The following is a 16,538-nucleotide window of genomic DNA, read 5'->3' on the forward strand; positions in this document are numbered from 1 at the left end:
ACACATTCCAGACGTTTCCATTTAACTTGTAAACAGTTCAAAAATTCATTGCACGTGCAAACAGTACTTGTATTTAAGTATATATTAAAACAGGCTAAGCACATTCGTTTTTTATTTGTTTTAGGAATAAGGAAAATATTACTGAATTTAGATAATTGTACTACCTACTCTTTTCACATTAATTATAAACCTAAGATTCTCTGATGGTATCTACAACAATTATCGCTTGTTTTTGTGTGAAACTAGAATCATTGGCAAGCGTTCATTCAGTTTAACGCAACAGACGTCATTTGTCAGTTAAAATTGTGTTTAAAAACCATAGAATGTAGCTTAACTGACCAACGTCTAACAGACACATTATGAAGCTAAACTTAAATGTTATGATCAAGAAGCATATAGCATAGCAATATCCTATAGACTCAATCAAACTATTGAACGTTTACATAGAGTTAAAATACTTAATTTTACCTGATTTTGTAGCGAAAGAATTAATCAACTTGGTAAGGAAGGCTTTAAATCCAGTTCGATCGACACTCCTTGAATATTTGTGCAGATTGTATGTCGATTGTCAAACAAAAAGTGGCGTACTTCTGTTTTAGTATTTAAACGCACGACAAATGATAACATGTCATAGTTTGTCAACTCGCGCAGTGCGACATAAACTGCAACGTGATAGCAATGAACGGGCGGGTATATCCTTTGCTTGACGATAAGGAAAGTATCACATTTCATTCGCGGTAAGTTTTAACCAAGAACTGAATTACTTGACTTTCAGATGAATGTATTTTTTCCATGACGTATTTTAGTACAAAACACATATTAAAAATAAAAGAAATTGTTGAACACAAGCAACTGAATTAAATAAAGTGAACACGAACATTATCTAGGAGTATGCTTTCAACAAGTGTGTTGTTGGTGTAATAAACATCTAGTACTTGGTTCTGTTTTCACATATGTTAAGTCGTTTGTAACGCCCGTTGAACAGGAACTATATTAAAAGTATTAACTTTTTAAACAATACTTATGTCTCAGCATTTATGCGTATAAATTAATTCATGATTAAAATCGATATAAATCAGTTTAGATTTTGTATTGTCTACTCTTAGGTTTCTATTAACTTATCTAACTTAAGCCAATGTATTGTTATCTGTATGAAGCTTTGATATTGCGTGACATCTGAATCGCAGATGACACATTTTTACAACAATATTTTCCGCTTCGTAAACTTCCTTGTTTCAGGCCAACATGCAATTGTACAGTACAGCTCACGCAAAACCAACAAATTCCGCGATCCGCGGAGTTTGACGACATCAATTGTTCGCGGAGTCGACTCGGCATCGACCATCTTGTCGCCGAGTCGCCGTGTCTGTTCGCCGAGACACGCCGCGGCACGCCTCGGCATGATGCCGAGGAAATTGTTGGTGCTATAACGCTGAGTCACTCGGCGAAAAATCTTATAAACTATAATTTACCTGGGATAGAAACTGATTACAAGTTCCGAAATCATGATGTTTATTAAATGTAGATTAACTACGTTCGGACAATTCCTCTAAATAAAATATAATTTAAACACACTGTATCGTTACCGTTACGCTGTTTCAGTTCCTTCATTACTGAAACAATTAGTGTATTGTATACTGACTGCAGCTTCTTGGGAAAACAGCGCTTAATGCATATGCATAAATTGTCAACCCAGTACCAGAGACTGTCTTTAAACGAAAAACACCATAGAATCAGAAAGTGTCGTCCTTGATTAGCTTGTGCGAACTGCACTGGCTAATCAATGTGCACAGGACACCACTTATTGGACATACATAAGGCCCCGTTTTCCCTGAACGCAGCCAATATGTACAGATTTCAATGACAAACTGGCCAATGTCGTCGCACAGGCTGTTAAACACTATTGATTACATACACACACTCACTGTCTGCAGTGTACCAGTGGTGAAGCATAAACAGGCTAATCAGTGTGCACAAGCAGATGCGGTGGTCATCGTTCTTAGGGTAGTTAAGAGCAGACCGACTTGCAAAACTAGCTCTTAACCTTAATTGTTCGCAAGCGAACAACTAACAAGAAAGGTGTTTGTCAGAAACACAATGCACCCTTCTGCGCCGCTTTGAAGCCATATATTTGATCTTTGACCTTGAAGGATGACCTTGACCTTTGACCACACAAAATGTGCAGCTCCATGAGATACACATGCATGCCAAATATCAAGTTTCTATCTTCAATATTGCAAAAGTTATGACCAATTATAAAGTGTTCGGACGGACGGACGGACTGACGGACAGACAGACAGACGGACGGCTTGACGGACAGTTCAAAAACTTCATGCCACTCTTCGGGGGGCATAAAAAAACACGTACGTATGCCAAATACTGCTGTTCACAGAACATTATTGTATTTCAGCTAATGGAACCACATATATCTCAGACACGTGAAGTATCATATGCAAATGATGATGATGATGGTGATGAAAATGACGACCACGACGCCGCCGCCGCCCCGCCACCGCCGCCGATGCTGCTGCTGATGATGATGATGCTGATTATGTTCAATATCACGACCGCATTTGAACATAGATGTAGAAGTGGACCGCTAAACATTAGAACTGACGTGTATACATGTACATCGAACAAGCATAATAGGCTTCTATTTAACCCTTTACCACTTAGATACGTATTTTCACGCATTTGTAGTCCCTTGGAAAGTTATATTTAATTTAAGACCTTTCTTACTCGATTCAAGTTCTTAAGCCTTCATCTACAAACATTAGATACTGATGAGCAGCAAACAGCATTAAACCTGAACAGACTGCGAGTTACTCGCAGGCTGTTCTGGTTTTATGCTGTTTGCACATAGCCATTTTCACTTTGCTGATAGGGAAAGGGTTAAACGAGTGTTCTGATTTAAAATAAGTAGCTTTTCTTCACATGGACTGGGTATTAAAGATAAAGACCGCAGGAGCACATTGGCAATCGAAATAACGCGAATTCTGTACCCCGCAAATTCATGTGTTGAACATAACGTTAAGAAAATAAGAACACTGTCATTACATTATTCTTACAAAATTCCTTGCGTGTCATGAATTACCAAAAGGTTGTAATCGTAGCACCATTATACGTTTGCCTTACATATACGTATCGAAGGCAATGATACGTGAAGTTTTCAGTGGTTAACCTTTATCATGATTTTTGGCAAAAAATGCATTGAAACATTTGGTATTTATACCTGCTCTAACTGCCACACTTAAAATGATCGCATTACCAAAAAGCTTTAAAATTACGACGAAAATGATCACCTGAACACTATTTTAGACTTAAATAATCAATTTACATAATCGCGCCTGTAATTTAAGAAGCCTATCCAAGCAAATATTCAGCAATCAATACAACCATGACCTACTTAAATACAATGGCTGTTTATACAAGTTAACATGTAATATAATGTGATTCACATAACTACTGAAAACCACACTATGGCGCATAGGCGTTTGCAAGTAACATGATTAAAGATCTTAACTACAATGTAAAGCGTGTTGTTCATGAATGTTCCTTATTCTTGATCATACAAATAGTTGTCTGAAAAGGCTTGATGTATAATACAATGCATATTGCAAAACATTTACAATGGCAGGAAAATAATATGATCGGAAGAAACACGTATTAAATATCCTTGCGCAATGACACATCAGACCACCATGGCATGCACCTGTTTAATTGTTCTAAGTGTTAATACTCTCTTAGTCGTTGGAAATTCTACACATTCGATACTTATCTTCCTGTTGTCATGGACAATTAAGAAACTATATTCAGCCTGCTGGTATGCAAAATATATTAACGTAGAGCAGGCTTGGCTGGGATATCGATTTTATCAGACCGCCATTCCCGGGCGTTGTATCAGATTGCAAAGATACAATACGTATTCAAATGTTTGTTTGAAAACTAACGGCGCACTGTCATGTTTTCAGCGCTAACATGCACGTAGGCCATGCTTAAGTACGGTATACTTTTCCACAATGAAATTGAGGCCTTGACATAAATTATTGCATTTTAAAGAGGGTTTTAACATGCAATTTAGTTGCAGTTTCGTAACATGTTACCGCTGTGTGCTGTAAACATTAAGCTTGTAATATGATGCGAGAATAAAAGTAGGCCTGTTAAAGGGAGCTTACACTTTTGAATGAAATAAGAAAACGAATGAGGTGTATTGCCAATATATGAAGGTGTGTCCCCCATTTATATGTGGTACTATATTTTTGTGCTTTATTATTCACATATCCATAATACTTTTATGGAAAAGACGATTATATAAAGTACAACATGGTAGATAATAAGACGAGACTTAATGTCATTTGCAGTACATAGGATATACACTTTTTTTATTAAAAAAACAAACATAATAAAATACAACATGAATTCAAAACCATAAATATATATAATAAAAATATGTTATGTGTTTCTATTATACAATTAATCGATTTTATGATGCTTGTTTCAAACAGAAAATGATAACTGATCGCACTTAATAAAACAACTCATCCTATTACGTGTATATCCCAGTAAACCATGTCTCGTAGGAAAAGAATATAAATACACATCTAAAAACTTTAAGTGTATTATCAATAACGTAAATAATGGCCAGCTTGTAGGGGAATTTTCTTTTCTTTATTTAAGAGTGTGCAAATATAGTATCAGTTTAACGATCGGTATGTCCAGTTCCGAAAATTGGAATAACAAATATATATCAAGCATTTGCGTTACACACGGAAGTTTTATACATAAAAGTAGTTAATAAGATATCAGCTATGTCTGCCCGACTTAAGTTATTCATTGAAAATAATTGGCATTGCAAATATGTTCTTCCCATTTCACAAAATCTTAAAACAGGAAGCCCAAAAATTAAAGGACGTACTTGCAAACCTATTTTATCATATACAAAACAAGCTTTGCAGGGGTATCGATTGCAACAGACCGGGATTTTCCAAAGCCGTATCAGATTTCACAAGTACAATTTAAACTTATGAGGCGTTCGCCATGGGTCTTATAAATATTGGGTGTATTAACTAAACGAAATATCAAGCGCACAAGCCCTCCCGTTCATCATGTTTAAGGTACACGATCTTCAACAATAGACAAATACATATAGTAATACATGCCATGGCCAATGCGTCCCAACAATATATACCAGAGTGCAAGCCGTATTTTATATTATAACGGTATTGAACATAACATACATACTTTGGAATTTTTACAAGTTTAAGATTATAAAAATATGTTATGTTAAGGTTTAATAATCGTACGGTCAATTAAACATTATATCAAAAATCGCTGAAGGCACTGAAGTTGTTCGCTAGTGCATAATCTTAGTTTTCAAAATTATGTTATAGCTTTTATACCGCAAGTTTGAAATGCACACAACCCATTCAAATTTATAAAGAGTGTGTCGCAAAGCACAGTTGAGATGTGGGTGCACTGTTTATCCTCATATAAATGTTATAGAGATAACTTAGACAAAGCCACAACAATACGTCCTCTCTTTTTCGCAGATGGTTTGCTGCAACTGGCAGCCATCTTTAGAATTTTGGTTGCCTTGCTAAAGAATCAAGCCTAGATATGTAATGTTGTAAAATGTTATCTAATACTCATGATTTTCTTTAAATTATTGAAACAATTTACATGACACACTTAAAAAGTCGCATTACCAAAAATCTACGGGATTAACGTGTAACCTGAACACTATTTTAGACTTAAATAATCAATTTACATAATCGCGCCTGTTTTAAGAAGCCTATCCAAGCAAATTTAAATCAATACAACCATGATATAAATACAATGTGTATACAAGTTAACATGTAATATAATGTGATTCACATAACTACTGAAAACCATATGGCGCATAGGCGTTTGCAATAACATGATTAAAGATCTTAACTACAATGTAAAGCGATGATCATACAAATAGTTGTCTGAAAAGGCTTGATGTATAATACAATGCATATTGCAAAACATTTACAATGGCAGGAAATAATATGATCGGAAGAAACACGTATTAAATATCCTTGCAATGACACATCAGACCACCATGGCATGCACCTGTTTAATTGTTCTAAGTGTTAATACTCTCTTAGTCGTTGGAAATTCTACACATTCGATACTTATCTTCCTGTTGTCATGGACAATTAAGAAACTATATTCAGCCTGCTGGTATGCAAAATATATTAACGTAGAGCAGGCTTGGCTGGGATATCGATTTTATCAGACCGCCATTCCCGGCGTTGTATCAGATTGCAAAGATACAATACGTATTCAAATGTTTGTTTGAAAACTAACGGCGCACTGTCATGTTTTCAGCGCTAACATGCACGTAGGCCATGCTTAAGTACGGTATACTTTTCCACAATGAAATTGAGGCCTTGACATAAATTATTGCATTTTAAAGAGGGTTTTAACATGCAATTTAGTTGCAGTTTCGTAACATGTTACCGCTGTGTGCTGTAAACATTAAGCTTGTAATATGATGCGAGAATAAAAGTAGGCCTGTTAAAGGGAGCTTACACTTTTGAATGAAATAAGAAAACGAATGAGGTGTATTGCCAATATATGAAGGTGTGTCCCCCATTTATATGTGGTACTATATTTTTGTGCTTATTATTCACATATCCATAATACTTTATGGAAAAGACGATTATATAAAGTACAACATGGTAGATAATAAGACGAGACTTAATGTCATTTGCAGTAGTACATAGGATATACACTTTTTTTATTAAAAAAACAAACATAATAAATACAACATGAATTCAAAACCATAAATATATATAATAAAAATATGTTATGTGTTTCTATTATACAATTAATCGATTTTATGATGCTTGTTTCAAACAGAAAATGATAACTGATCGCACTTAATAAAACAACTCATCCTATTACGTGTATATCCCAGTAAACCATGTCTCGTAGGAAAAGAATATAAATACACATCTAAAACTTTAAGTGTATTATCAATAACGTAAATAATGGCCAGCTTGTAGGGGAATTTTCTTTTCTTTATTTAAGAGTGTGCAAATATAGTATCAGTTTAACGATCGGTATGTCCAGTTCCGAAAATTGGAATAACAAATATATATCAAGCATTTGCGTTACACACGGAAGTTTTATACATAAAAGTAGTTAATAAGATATCAGCTATGTCTGCCCGACTTAAGTTATTCATTGAAAATAATTGGCATTGCAAATATGTTCTTCCCATTTCACAAAATCTTAAAACAGGAAGCCCAAAAATTAAAGGACGTACTTGCAAACCTATTTTATCATATACAAAAACAAGCTTTGCAGGGGTATCGATTGCAACAGACCGGGATTTTCCAAAGCCGTATCAGATTTCACAAGTACAATTTAAACTTATGAGGCGTTCGCCATGGGTCTTATAAATATTGGGTGTATTAACATAAACGAAATATCAAGCGCACAAGCCCTCCCGTTCATCATGTTTAAGGTACACGATCTTCAACAATAGACAAATACATAATAGTAATACATGCCATGGCCAATGCGTCCCAACAATATATACCAGAGTGCAAGCCTTATTTTTATATTATAACGGGTATTGAACATAACATACATACTTTGGAATTTTTACAAGTTTAAGATTTATAAAAATATGTTATGTTAAAGGTTTAATAATCGTACGGTCAAATTAAACATTATATCAAATCGCTGAAGGCACTGAAGTTGTTCGCTATTGCATAATCTTAGTTTTCAAAATTATGTTATAGCTTTTTATACCGCAAGTTTGAAATGCACACAACCCATTCAAATTTATAAAGAGTGTGTCGCAAAGCACAGGTTGAGATGTGGGTGCACTGTTTATCCTCATATAAATGTTATAGAGATAACTTAGACAAAGCAACAACAATACGTCTCTCTTTTTTCGCAGATGGTTGCTGCACTGGCAGCCATCTTTAGAATTTTGGTTGCCTTGCTAAAGAATAACAAGCCTAGAATCATGTACATGTTGTAAAATGTGTATCTAATACTACATTTATTTTCTTTAAATTATTGAGCAACAATTTTGGCGACATGACAGACGTTTAAAGCAAGTCTCGTTTCCGAAATAATCTACGGGATTTAACTGTGTAAACTTTAACTCAATATAGATCTAGTTATCGACAGACACAATAATTGTTTTGACAGATGACATCCGATTGATAATTTAATTAAATGTATGCAGATATAGAGAAATGTTAACAATCGCACAGCGTATTTTCTGTGTATGTTTCTATATTTCGATAACATGTGTTATAGATTAGTATACAATCAATATTTGTAAATAGTTATACTCGGCGAATCGCCGCATCTACGCGGCGTTACTCCGCGAATCGATGCCGAGGCAAAAACAATTTTCGCCGAGTGCCTCGGCATCATGCCGAGTAAATACGCGGCGAAAATACGTTAACAGAAGAATCTGTCCGCGGCCTAGCGACTTTGTTGGTTTTGCGTGAGCTGTACTGTATAGCAATTTTCATTTCATTCTTGTTTAACATGTTAGGAGTGTAAATGTACATTTTGTAAAATGAAAAAAGAGTAATGCGAAACTAAACAACTTTTTAAAAGTTTTTACTCATAGTTTCACGTATTTTCGAATTTCCTATTACGTTTCTGAGTTGATGATTTCAGTTGTAGCGGAGAACTATAAACAATTTTTTTAAAGAAGCTCATTGTAAAAATAAAATAAAAATCTTAACCTTCGAAACGATAGTTTTACATATGAGGCTTCCCATGATTTTACAGTTTCTCATTTCGCTGTTTATTAACACGACTGTTGAGGTTCATGCTTCACATTGACCGATGTGATGGGTAGTGACCCCTTCATTTGTATATTTTTACGTGTAATATGTATTTTCAATAAGCATTGCATCGAATACCAAAATCGGTATATGAAAATTCGTTTGTTCATTCAATTGAATATTCGACTATTCCTACGATTGGTATTTGCTCATTTTCCCAAGGAAAGACTATTCTTTTATTTTTTAGTACTAAATTCCTAATGTTTTCGTAATCGAAATATCTTCACAATTATCCAATTATCAAAACCACTTAACAGTTACGGGCTCCAGTTTTATTGAAAATGTAACTCAAAAGTTACAAGGCAAGTAACACATGTGTATCACCAAGGAGACGCTGAGATAAACATAAAACTATAACTAAATGTTAGCGAAAGCTCTAAATTATAAGGACTAAATGAACTACTACAGCTAATGTAAGCACGTTTAACTAACGACTGAAAAATATGTAATATCCAATGACACGTAGATACGATGGAAAGAATTTTATGTGAAATTGGATGATTTCTGTTAAAAAAAGTGGTATTGGTAAAGTATAGCCTTTTAAGAGTATTACAGATTTGTAAAGATTTGAAAAGCGTTTCGACTGGACATCGTTTGATGGAGTATTAAAACACCTTGGAACAGTTAATGCAAAAACACTTGGAGTTTAAACCGCATTTAAGCAGCACCACCTTACACTTGGTCACATAACATTTAAGTGTGAATCAAATGAATCCTGACCGCATCACGATTCGGTGTAAAAAGGGTATAAATCGGGTCGTAAATGTATTACTAAGCGTCGGACAGGTATAACTCAAAGTCGTGCTTGTATAAACCAGCGTGTTTTATAAATAATTCAGGGTTATACAGGTATGATTATGTTCGTACATGTATAAAAAAATCCGTACATGAATTAATCAAGTTTGCATATATATGATTCGGAGTCGTACAGGTATGATTCAGGGTCGTACCTGTAGAATTCAGGGTCGTGCAGATATTAAGAAGGGTCGTGCAGGTATGATTCAGGGTCGTAAATGTATGAATCAGGGTCGTACATGTATAGAGCAGGGTCGTTCACGTGTAAATCATGTTCGTACATGTATAAATAGGGGTCTTACAAGTACGAGTCAGGGTCGTACATGTCTAAACAAGGGTCATGCGTGTATAACTTAGGGTCATAAAGGTATACATCAATGTCGTACATGTATCCATCAGGGTGTTTTATACATAAATCAGGGTCATGCAGGTATGATTATGGTCGTGCATTAATAAAAGGCTTACACACATATGAATCGGGGTCGTACATGTATGATTCAGGGTCGTGTTGACATTAATATGGGTCGAACAGATACGATTTAGGGCGGTACATGTTTGATTCAGGATCGTACATGTATGATTCAGGGTCGAATGGGTATGATTCGGGGTCATTTATTCACGACGGATGGTCGTGTATATATTAACCTATAATTTACAAACGGTTCCCTAATTTTTCTCAATAGTCTATATGTTTATTGATTCTATATTGTAGTTGATTCGGCTTTAAACCTATAAAGTAATCTACAAACATATCCATGAGGATTTTTATTGTATAAACGTCATTTAATAAAAACAAACATAATCAACGAATTATCATTTTATTTAAAAGGCCTTTTGCAAATAGGTTTTAACAGTAGCTCAATCAAGAAGCCTCATAATTACATGTACCACCTACATAATCAAATCAATTGTTCAATTAGTCAAAACAGTGATTAGATGTGTAAGTTTAAAAATATATAACATTTGATCTCTGTTGGATATTGGTGTGTATATTAACTTCCATGATTAAAGTAATAGTATTTCGTATGTAAGATTAAATTACAAATTACAAGTATTGATATATTTAGCAATTTAGTAGACAAAAAGCAAGATACATGTAGACAGAACGGTAAGATTGTTTAAATTATACCATTAACGATATATTCAATGTAGCTTTATTTCTGTCTATAATGGTAAACGTAGTCTGTCTATCTTATAGAGACATTTTCACAGATTGACAAGTTCCATAGTATTATTTTATTACAAGAATACATGCATTTTATTCATTTTATTGAAAATCAATGCAAAATCACTAAAAATTATACAGCTTTAGTAACTTTGTATCGCATGCCACCGGGATGTATTGCTTATGATGTCCACCTAGCGACCGGGAGAGCACAGATTCGACCCTCTCTTAGGAAACATTCTTAAGGTTATTCCATATATAGCAGGCACTGGTTCTATCAAGGAAACGGACTCAAGAGCGCCTCAATAAGGTTGACACATTTGATGTAATCGAGCACGAATAAACAGGTTTTAATTAAAAGCGGGCTATAATGATTCACTTTGGGATACATATTTCAACATGGCCATTGCGGATAGTTATGCAGGGCTATTCGTAATAGCTTTATCAGTTTAATACCAAATACTGATCAGTGGCAAACGTTGGCTTTTTGACAATGTGTATATCGCTACGTGTGTGTACGTATTTGGACCAGGTAACACACAGATATATTATACAAATATTTACAACTAAGCACACAAACAAGATTGCAAAGTTCATTCCGGTCGAATTTAATCTCACGACAGGAGAGCTTAACAACAGTGTGTTGATTGTGGTAGTAAACACAGATTAGCTCCCTTTGTATTTCATTTGAGCAAATAGTTGGATAAATGCATACGCCTTAAGTGTCGTCCCAGACTAGCATGTGATGTCCGTAGGGGCTCCTAACGGATCACACTTGCTGCTTTTATTTTATTGTTCGTTTAAATAAAGACTCTTCTTGACGAAAATCCATTTAGGTGAAAATTGTCATCCCTGATTAGCCTGTGCGGACTTTAAATTAAAAAAAAAATCATAGTTAATCTCTTGCACGTTGACTGTATTTACATTCATAATATACATTGAATAAATTAAGAATAACAAATGATAATTTCAATTTTGACGTTGTGTTCTTGGCATGCGAATATGCTACTATACAGCATTCAAAACGACTAGTTACAGTAAGAGCTAGAACAAAGTTTATCCCATTTACGAAGAGTGCTCAAGTGCAACACATAACTCACTTAGTTATTAAGCCGAGTTCTGGGGAAACTGGGCTAAATACATGGGCCTAAAGCGTCATTCAAGATTAGTATGTGCCTTTCCTATTTGCTAAACAGGGATGACAATTCCGCCTGCACTGGATTTTCGTTTTAAAGACACCTCCTTTAAACGACAAGTCCATAAAAGCGGAAAGTCTCGTCCATGATTAGCCTGTGCCGACTGGTCACTACGCAGACACATTAAGCACAGTTTTCCCAGAGCGCGGCTCAATTGGGTGTCGGATAAGCTCCATGAACAGATTACAACTTTACACTTCCCTTATCAACTGTGTGAATTCGTACAGCGGTATATCGTATACATTTCATTCAATACGATTGCATAAATAGTAAACTATATCGTGCTTGCTAAAATGGGGACAACCTTGTATTATTGTTCAAATACATAGTACAGAAACCATTTAATTCAAAACTTATTCGAATATACTCCTGCGTTTGGTCGATATCAACCTTTTAGACATCCTTATAAAGCATTCGTGTCCGATGCACTACCGAATATGCAAATACTATGGTGGCAACCATTATACTGGGGTGATGTTGAAATACGCTGTGATTCGCTAGATCAATCTTAAATACGTTATTAAAACACTTTAGAATGGCGCCTGGTTCTCGATTTATACCTACGTGTATGCACTTGCATCGTTACGGGTAAACGTGCCTTCAAAAACTGTAGGAAGTTTTTATTTGTTTCAGAATTACTGTCAGATGCCAAATGTTTTTTTGTTGGTGTAGTTAAATGTCATTTTTTTATTTAACTTCATTTTTTGGTTGTAAAGTGTGTGTGTGCGTGTGAAGGGAGGGGGTGGGGGGGTAAATAAGGAGCGAGGTAATTCGAAAGCCGTCTCGATAAAAACAACGAAGTCTATACATGTAAATATCAAAATATATTAGAAAATAATGTAAAGGGCCATAATTAAAATAGTTCTGAATTAATTCAGGTTCAATGTAATATACTTTTATAAGCACATGCTCATACATGTGATTTGGTGTTGTGGTATGTGCCTTATTTGATATGGGCCGATCTCTGGGAAAAAGTGTTTTCATTCACGTGCGTTAAGAGTCGTCCTGGATTAGTCTGTGCAGTCCACACAGGCTAATCAGGAACGACACTTTCCGCTTTTATGAAATTTTCGTTTCAAGAAAATTTTTTCTTAGCAATGATCAAGATAAGGCGGAAAGTGTCGTCTCTGATTGGCCTGTTCGGACTGCACAGGCTATTCAGGGACGACACTTTACGCAAATGCATAAAGCCCCTTTTTCACAGAGCGCGGTTCATATATATTAATCAAATATTAACTTGAGATTATTTTAATTTGGAAACGTGACATAGAACAACTAATTAGCGTTGAATACGATCTCACTAACATACTAACTGCATCATCATTAAACTATGAAATTGTGCACGTAATATCTTAATACCACTTTCAGTTAATGGGTTTGTCGGATAAAATCGTGTACCTTCTCAGAATCATTCTAACATCACCCTGACGTGGGTGGACACCGTTTCCGGTTTTTTATTTGTTTGAGAACAACACACAGAAATATCTGCCTTCGCGATGGAACGCTAGAATATCAAGCGACCTATAAAGACGACATCGATCATCATAGTAAAACAACTCTGAATATAAATAATATAATAATTGGATATGCATATGACACGGGTTATGTTTACAATAAAAAATGAAGTAATGATGACTTAATCCTTACTTATGTTGTTTCAATATGATTCTATACGAAGAACATACCGTTGTGTATTCCAATGATAACGACAGTAAAAATTCAGAGCCGTGCTCTGTGAAAAGGGGGTTTAATGCATATGCGTAAAGTGCCGTCCCAGATTAGCCTGGGAAGTCCGCACAGTCAGGGGCGACACTTTTCGCCTTAACTTGATTTTTGCTAAGAAGAGACTTTCTTGAAACGAAAAAAATCATAAAAGCGGAATGTGTCGTCCCTGATAAGCCAGTATGGACTGCACAGGCTTATCTGGGACGACACTTTATGCACATAAATTAAACCCTCTTTTCACAGAGCGCGGCTTAAAATCGATTATTGTTTTGCCTAACCTCATATTGTATTTACCTGCGACTTGTTAGACATTTTATATGAATTTGAATATACAGTTTCCAGAGATCTCGATTGCGTAACTAGCAAATAGTATTATTTTAATAAGGAATTATTCAAAACAATGTCATTATTAAACTTAAATTATCCGTGTTCTGCAAAAATAAAGGTTAAACAACTTTCCTCGACGTAACGTCGACGTCCGGGTAAGGGAAAAAAAATAGGCGAACTGACAGTTCTGCACTTATGTAGCAAATGCGTGCGCATTAAATTAACACGATATAATTTAGAAATGTCACGACATTTAATCCTTAGTCAGTCTATTTTAATAAATGATCATGTGTACGGCATATGATAGTGTTCCTTTATAATAATTGAATATCAAATAGTCTACGTGTGCTTCTCATTACAAATTGATTTGTGGATAATCGTTTTCGTGTAAAAGCCACCAGAATAACTTTGGCAATATTTCGTTTCCACGATATATCACATGTTATATGTGTTAGTATGCACTTTTATACAGCATGTATTAGTATATATTGAAAAAATCTTTTGATTAAAGGGGCCTTTTCACGTTTTTGGAAATTGACAAAATTTTAAAAAGTTGTTTTAGATTCGCAAATTTTCGATTTAGTTATGATATGTGTGAGGAAACAGTAATACTGAACATTAACCATGCTCTAATGTAGGCAAAATATGCATCTTTTGACGATTTAAAAACCTGAAAATTAACAATCGTTGCAACGCGAAACGATTGAATAATTTGGAAAAATCTCTTGTTGTCGTTATATTTTGTTAAACTACGATTATTTGTTATATAAAGTATAAAATACATCGAATATTGTATGCGGAAGGATTGTCGAGGGATCTAAGTCGGAGACTTTTTACGCCAGGACTCCAGGGGTCATTGGTTCGAGTCCTGTTGAGGGTTACTTTTTTATTTTATTTTTTTATTCTTGATTTTTTACTGGAGCTTTTTGAACAAATGTTAACATTTATCAATAGAAAGCATTAAATGACAAACTTCAAAACATGCCAAAATCTGTGTAAAGGCCCCTTTAAAAAAATATTAACTTTTACGTCTGGTGCCTTAATAAGCTTTAATACCAAGGTCAGCATGTTTTTATAACCCGAGTCTGTTATTGCCTTTAAAATATGTTGTAATCTACTGTACATTAAAAACATTACATTTTAAATTAAAATGATTTGCTTAAGGAAATGTCCCCAAACACATTGTTGCAGATATTTGAAAAGGCATTATTACGCAAGCTTAAGGTTTGTGTTATTTAAACTATTGAATAACTTATATTTAAAAATCGTTCCAATAACACTTGTGAATAGCAAGTGTTACTGAAAAAAATATTTTAATAAAATGTTGAATTGTGTAATATAACGTATGTAACTTACAGGCCTTTCAAAAGTATATTGGTATTGAGTACTTTGCTTGGCAACACCAAACTATGTTAGTTGATATCGCAATCTCAATGGAATGGGAAAATCAATTTCCATTTAGCGAAGTAAAGGAACTGTTGAATGGATTTTTTCAGATCTGTCGGTTGTTATGTGTATTTTAGTATATTATTTACATTTCAAATAATATTTTAGCACTACCAAATTATTTTAATTATATGTTCATGTTTATATTTGTTTTGCAATTAATTAATACAAATTGTTAACAAGTACTGTTTAGTGCACCCTTAATTGCACTATTACGGTTCTAACATGTAAAATTGGGGCATCCCAAACATCCCTAACAAACTGTTATTAAACGGACCAGACCTTGTTTCCAGTTGTGGAAGGAAACTATGAATATTATTCAGTATATAAATGAATAGGTATATTTTAACAATACACAGTGGTTAAATGTGTTCCTTACAATCAGGATGGATGTCATAATAAAGGGAAAATATTATTTGTAGATACAACAAATACGTTTCGCATAACATTTAGCGGCATTGGTGTTTGTAAATCTGCATATTAAATATCTCATTTAAACAAGTTTTACCCATTATTTCAAGTGCTTTTTTACACAAACGTGTATGTTGTATTCATATGTATCAGTTATTATAAACGGATAAACGTAAATGAACAAATCTGTATATCTGCAACAGACAAATATGGTATATTTTAAAAAAAGAATCACGTATTTCACATTATTTCGACAAAGTTGAATCGCATATCCCCTTACCGGATACTTTTTTCGTGACTACAACGGTTGTGTGTCGCTTTTTTTCACATTTGGTTACATGGATATAAACAATATATATTTAAAAAACCTTACACTTTTTAAGACACTTGTAATTTCATTGGTATTAAACAAAAATGTAAATGACAAATTTTTAAGAAATTCAGGCATTTACTATTACACGAGTTTGCTGTTAAAGTTCTATACTATATTTATTCAAAGCGCTCTTTAATGGCGCGAACTAAATTGTCGGTTAAATACTCAATTATTACTATTCTGAGTAAAAGTTTAAAATAGGTTTACCTAGAACTGTCAGATACACAGCCATTATTGTTAATTAATTGTCA

At 34.4% G+C, this 16,538-nt stretch overlaps 3 protein-coding genes across 7 annotated transcripts in view; all 3 read right to left on the minus strand.

Annotated features, from left to right (window-relative positions):
* Positions 1-16,538, minus strand: part of LOC127866976 (uncharacterized) — a 121,802-nt gene that overhangs the window by 75,051 nt on the left and 30,213 nt on the right. The gene's annotated exons all lie outside the window — the stretch shown is intronic.
* LOC127866980 (uncharacterized) overlaps positions 1-16,538 on the minus strand; it is a 96,393-nt gene that overhangs the window by 42,591 nt on the left and 37,264 nt on the right. The window lies entirely within an intron of this gene.
* The window catches only part of LOC127866978 (uncharacterized), a 79,003-nt gene that overhangs the window by 5,827 nt on the left and 56,638 nt on the right, over positions 1-16,538 (minus strand). For 3 of the 5 annotated variants that reach the window (XM_052407877.1, XM_052407873.1, XM_052407878.1), the window contains exon 1: positions 469-669. The exons of the other annotated variants lie outside the window; for them this stretch is intronic. The gene's annotated coding sequence lies outside the window, so the exon portion shown is untranslated. Of the gene's footprint in view, positions 1-468; positions 670-16,538 lie in introns of those variants that run through there. 5 annotated transcript variants of the gene reach the window in all.

This window comes from Dreissena polymorpha, chromosome 2 (genome assembly GCF_020536995.1).
Source record: "Dreissena polymorpha isolate Duluth1 chromosome 2, UMN_Dpol_1.0, whole genome shotgun sequence".
Lineage (NCBI taxonomy): Eukaryota > Metazoa > Mollusca > Bivalvia > Myida > Dreissenidae > Dreissena > Dreissena polymorpha.